The sequence below is a fragment of the Pomacea canaliculata genome, linkage group LG7 (genome assembly GCF_003073045.1).
Source record: "Pomacea canaliculata isolate SZHN2017 linkage group LG7, ASM307304v1, whole genome shotgun sequence".
Classification (NCBI taxonomy): Eukaryota; Metazoa; Mollusca; class Gastropoda; order Architaenioglossa; family Ampullariidae; genus Pomacea; species Pomacea canaliculata.
In genome coordinates this window covers 14,112,958-14,118,957 of record NC_037596.1, presented here as the reverse complement: position 1 = coordinate 14,118,957, position 6,000 = coordinate 14,112,958, and the positions used below count along the sequence as shown (strand labels likewise).

Genomic DNA, 6,000 nt, shown 5'->3' with positions numbered 1-6,000 from the left:
AGGGACATATCTTGTGTCAGACAGGAACGCCTATTGTGTCAGACAGGAACAGATCTTGTGTCAGACACACAGGGACAGATATCGTGTCAAATACACAGGGACAACTCATCTGTCAGGCACACAAGGACAGTCATAGTGTCAGACACCTGTGGGTCCAAGCTCTTGTGTCAGACAGACAGGGCAACTCTTGTGTCAGACACACACAGCAACATATTTTAAATGACACGGTGACAACTACATGTATTGCGTCAGACACACACAGGGACATGTGTCAGACACGAAGGAACAAATCCTGTGCCAGACACACGGGGACAGACAGACTCTTGTGTCAGACTCGTCAGACACACAACGACACATCGTGTGTCAAGACAGGCGGGGACAACTCTTGTGTCATACATGCAACGACACATCATGTGTCAAGAAACGGGGGACAACTCCTGTTTCAGACACACTGCGAAATATCTTGTGTCAGACACGCAACGACACATCGTGTGTCAGACACACGCGGGGACAACTCTAGTGTCAGACACTCAACGACAGCTCTTGGGAAGTTTTTGCTCGCTGCTCTGTTTTGACCTAGGACAGGTTAGAAGTTCACGTTTAATTTTCACGACATTGTTCTCCTCCCTGCACGCCCCTCATCCACCCTGCCGCTACTCCCATACGTGCGCGTGCATGCGTGCGTGCACGCCATCGCGCTGCAAAGCCCTTGCGCATGAAAATGCACGCAGCCCTCCCCTCCCTCCCTCCCTGCCCTCCCCACCCACCCCCCGCTCCTCCACGCCCCTCCCGAAGCTTGGCTACACACAGGACACCGCCATGCGTCTGCACGGAGCTACATGAACCGCATGGCGACACGGTTATAAATAGATCTTTTAGCTCTACAAAACAAGCGGGTCCTGTTGATCGCCTCGCTCTTCTGCTTCTTCAACCTCTCCCCCTCCTCCCTTCGACCCCCCCGAACCCCATCCTTCGTGCACTCTAACCAGCCATCCACTTTTAGAGAGGTGGGTGGCTCACTGTGGCTAATCATCACGATGTAATTTCTCCACAACAAACGGTGGCCATGTTGATGGTGGAAGATGTCAGACAAGGTATATGAGAGATTATTGCGATCTGTATTTCACCAGGAGTGAGGGAAGGAGAGAGAGAACGCCATGGCAGTGGCTTCCAACGTTCGCTGAACTCTCGTGTCTCGTGCTAAATCTGACGGGCCGCGAGCAGAGTGGCGCGTTGGCGTCAGGCGCGAGGTTTGGGTCACTGTGATCTAGCTTTGACCGTAGACGTTGGGTCACGGATGAAATAAGAGGCAAGACAAACTACGTTCCGCGGACAGAGAGGACTACATCTGACGTAACAGCGACGACGGAAGCCGATGTGGGAACCTTCTGGGAAGCTCCGACTCCTTTACAACGAGTGGTTTCTTGTGTCAACACCCGGAATAAGTCAGATGAGATGAAAAGAAGAAAAAGAAGGAGAGAAAAAAAAAATTCGCTTCCCAGATGAACAAGCGTGTGTGTGAGCATTAATTTTCATACAGCTCTCTCTACAGCACGTGTTCTCTGCGTGCACGCGCGCGCGTGTGCGTGTTGTGTGTGTTGCAGCATCAACATCCTCCGAGCTTTAATAAAATGTGTTTGCAGGAAGGAGATGCGATCATTCAGTTGCTGGCTTGTCGCCACTGGAGAGCCGACAGACTTACAAAGTTGTTCATGTGGTGGTGAAGGACGTGACGAGGAAGGGGGAGGAGTTCGGGGGGCTCGGGGGTTCGGGGGAGTGTGTGATGGTATGGTGTTGTCAAGCCGAGGGCGTTGACGCAGTGCATGGCAACAACACGCAGTGTTTCAGAGAAAAATGTGCAAGCCAGCAAAGCTCGTGTCGGGTGTGCAGGTGACGACTGACATGGATCAACCTTCCTGATTGGGGTGCGGCAACCTCGATCCCTTCGCTGGGTTTATCATGAATGTCGTCGATTCACTGTGTGGGGAAAAGTGACAGAAAAGTGTGAAAAAAAAATTAATTCGTGAGAATCACCAGCTCTTGGAATAAAGCGGAGGAGGTGAAGGAAGCAACTATTCTCTTTCTGCGTGTGTTTACTTTCCTCCCACCCGAGATCAACAGGCATCCTACTACACATTTCTCTCCCCCACCACCACCATCATCACCATCACCACCACCAAACTCCCCTCAACCACCAGCATGATCAAGAAACACTCCCATCTCGGACGACAACAACAACAACGATGTGACAACGAGATCCAGCGACGTCACCAGCTGTTGCTGTGACAGTAGCACCGAGCGACCCTGCGATGAGGACAGTGAGATGCCAAGGTGTTGGTCTCCTGTCATGACAGTTAGTCGTGTTTACAGAATTTTTTTTATTATATCTAATTCTCCAGATAAGCACTCGGACCCACCCAAATTTGTAAATAAATAAAAGTAAAACCGACCGACAGCTGAGGTTTGCTTCAAGAAGACTTGAGGGAGGATGCCCTCCTCTTATCGCCCTCGCGATGGAGAGTGCCAACAGTGACCAATTAGAGACATGACAGCTGGAGGATCGTGGCAGTCAACCTTCTTCAGGATGCAACCGTTGCGCAGGAATTCTAACGGTGCTTGGGTTTAAAAAAAATCTTTGAATTCTCTGTGATCTTTTAATTTTCTTGCACAAGGATTTTTTTTTTTGAGAAGGAGGAATTTATGAGGAAGGTGGCTAGAGATGATTCTAACTTTCATGTGAGAGGGACTGAGAAAATTGACTTGAAGAAGGATGGATAAAGAAGGAAAATTCCTGGAGGAAAAGGAGCGGAGGATGTTGGTGAGAGGTGGGGAGGTGGAGTCGACACGACCGATGTGAATGGGCGAGTGGAGTGGGTCTTGACTCCGCAGGCTGTGAGGGTGGGTATGTTGACAGGTGAGATTACTGACCTGGACACCCGCCGCCACGAGGTTAGTCCACATCGCAACTGCAGTCAGGCAGGTCACCGCGGGGTCAGGCAAGGACAGTCTCCCCCCTCAACACACTCCTGCTCTCCTAACCTTTTTTCTTTCCTGGCGGCTGTGGAAGGAGTGAGTTCGCTGGTTAGGAGGGTATGACCCAACTCTCTCTCTCTTCCCCTCCCTCTCTCTCTCTCCGCACTGTCGCCGCTAGGGGAAGTAACAAGGATCTGGATAAAATCCTGTAATCCATCCCTTTCTCTACAATATTTTGGTGTAGGGTAAAATTTATATTTTTAAAAATTAAAATAATGGCAAATGCACTATTTCATTAAAGATTTAACCAACATCATTTCTGCGAAATATTAATTTAATAAAGATTATATATTAGAAACTTACAGTTTAAATGAAGTTTCAAAATTTGTTATAGGTTACAACAAGTTTTTAAATCTTTTATTCTCTGCCCTGTAATAATAACAACAATAAGGAAGGAAAAGGGAAAGGGACAGCAATAACTTTTGTGAGAAAGGTAAATATGAATCGTTTGAAGAATAAATAAATAAAAATCCCGAGGAGCAGAAGGACGAATGACGCAAGCAGTTTTACTTATGGCAGCAAAAGTCTAAAAATATCGCAGTTGTAAAAGTTTGACGAGGAGGAGCCGAGACCACCTAGGGTAGTGGTGAGAGCGGGGGTGGTGTGTTGTGGTGGAGGTAGTGGTGGTGGTGGTGGGTACGTCAAGGCCACACGTCATCTGGCACAACCCAGCAGGAGGCGCGCGCGTCTATTCCTGTCTTTATAACTACGCATTTGACGAGGACAGAGGAACAGAAGGAAAAAAAAAAAAAAAGGAAAAACAAAAGTTATGCAAGTTATGAATATTCATGGAGGCAGCAGTTATAGAACAGCTGTAAAGCAGGGGCCAGATCAGTGTGGGAAAAATCATGATGAAAAAGCTGCTGGAGAGGACAGTTGATGTGTAGGTGTGCTTTTTTTTTTCTTTTTTTATACGGCCGTGCCGAACAGGTGATGGATGAACACCTGTGGATTAATACCTGGCCTCCAGAACTGTTTCACATTCGTGTTACGGTCGCGCCTCGCGGGCACAAAAAGGTAAGTTGCACACGAGAAGCTTTGTGTTTTATTTCTCCTCTTTTCTCATATTCGCGAACAACCACTCTCCCATTCCCCATCTGACAAAAAGAAAAAAAAAAAGAAAGAAAGAACAATGCTGACTGTTTCTATTCTTAGGGTTCACTTAATGCTTGGTATTGTGAAGGCAATATTTGGTGTGGGCTGAAGAGTGCGGCTGGGCAGAAAGATGGAATGGCAGAGTATGATTTTTTCAGCCCATCACCTTCTCTGTCATGTATTGACTGACAAAGCTGTATGTGAAATAAAAGGTACTTTTTTCTTTATACTTTTACTCTTCCATTCTTTTATTCGTTTGGAAACGCAAAATACACGAAAAAAACCCCACTATAACTCGGATCATCCACAAGACAAAAAAAAAGAAAAAAAAGAGAAAACTTTTACCTCTTTCTCCTCCTCCCCCTGTCCGTTACACCCTCCCCACCCCTTCACTTTCACAGTGTGTTGTGTGAGAAAGAGGTAACATGCAAGGAGTGATTTCGATTAAAATAAATATAATAAATAAATCACTTGCAAATGTAGAATAAAATTAATGTCCATCACTAATCCCATGTATTTAAAAAAATATATTCTAAACTTTTAGCAATACAGAGCGAGGGGACACAAGAAACCTGTGATGTGTTTACTGAGGTTAATTAACTTTGTTTATACCGCGGATAAATAAATACTTGCATGATTTGTTACGACACTGAACTCCCACAGGGGCTTGGTAAAGAAAACATCAGGACTTGTAAACAAACAACTTCAAGAAAAACATCTATATATATATAAAAAGATTGTATTTCCAGTACAGTCAAAAACCTGTGTGAGGTTGTAAAATGTGGCGACTGTATAAACACACCATGGGAATGCCAGCAGCTGTGTACCAACCGATTGTTTCCAACATTAAGATGCCTGTGTGATGGGGTCACATGACATTATTTATGTTGACTATTTACACACGGAATAGGCGTGAATTGCCTTCAAGTATTTTAATACACGGACTAGCATCCATACTTCAGACAGTCGTCTGTAGCAGTTGTACTGAGACCACTGGGTCAAGGCTTTGTTGTTATGTCGGGTGGTGGGTGCTGGGTGGGATGGTGGGTGTGGGTGCTGGGTGGGTAGGAGTCTCCGATGGTCTAAATACCAGCAGCTGAGGATAAATAAAGTCGTGAAAGTTAGCTTGCCAGTCGCTTGTGATGTTGGGCAGGTCTAGTCTGTCACTTTGTTGTAACCTATTCTGTCATCATCCTTATCCTGATCTACCCATTCGTTGTGCCACGACACCCAAAGCTATCGCCGCTACAAACACCCGAGGCGGAGGTCAAATGTCACCTATACGTCCCTTCGTGCAATGCGCGTGCTATTAAAGTTAAACTTTGACCCTGTTTTTTTCTTTCTTTCTTTTCTGTTCATTGCAGTGGAGACAGGATCAGACGTTCGCACGTAGATCGTCTGACTTATCATTGTCTTCTTCTTGGCTTCTATCTATTCTACACCATGATGATTTTATCTTGTAGATGTTGAGAGCAGCAGGGACAGCTTATTGTACACTCTTTGTTTATTTACAGTCTCTTTCTTTATTTGTAGTATCTTTGTTTAGTTAGTCTCTTTGTTTATTGTACACTCTTTGTTTATTTACAGTATCTTTGTTTTTCTAAAACTTTTCTTGCTTCTACTTTTGCTTACTTAATTCTCTCCGTCTTTCTCTTTCTCTCTGTTTATCTGGCTTGTGTGTATTTAGTTATATATATATATGTGATTTAAACATTTTTAAATTTCACGAGCACACACCGACATACAGAGATGCATAAACACACATACATAAAAATGGACGTGCGCATGCACAAACATACACATAACACACAGATATATATATATACACAAAGCATACACACATCCATAAAAATGCACACACACATATAGACA

At 45.1% G+C, this 6,000-nt stretch overlaps 1 long non-coding RNA gene across 2 annotated transcripts in view; it reads left to right on the top strand.

Moving 5' to 3' along the window:
- The first annotated feature begins 444 nt into the window (after positions 1 to 444).
- Positions 445 to 6,000, top strand: part of LOC112569422 — an 86,431-nt gene continuing 80,875 nt past the window's right edge. The window contains exon 1 of one of the 2 annotated variants that reach the window (XR_003100424.1): positions 445 to 4,050. This is a non-coding gene — a long non-coding RNA (uncharacterized LOC112569422). The remainder of the gene's footprint in view (positions 4,051 to 6,000) is intronic. The other variant, XR_003100425.1, reaches the window with a different exon arrangement.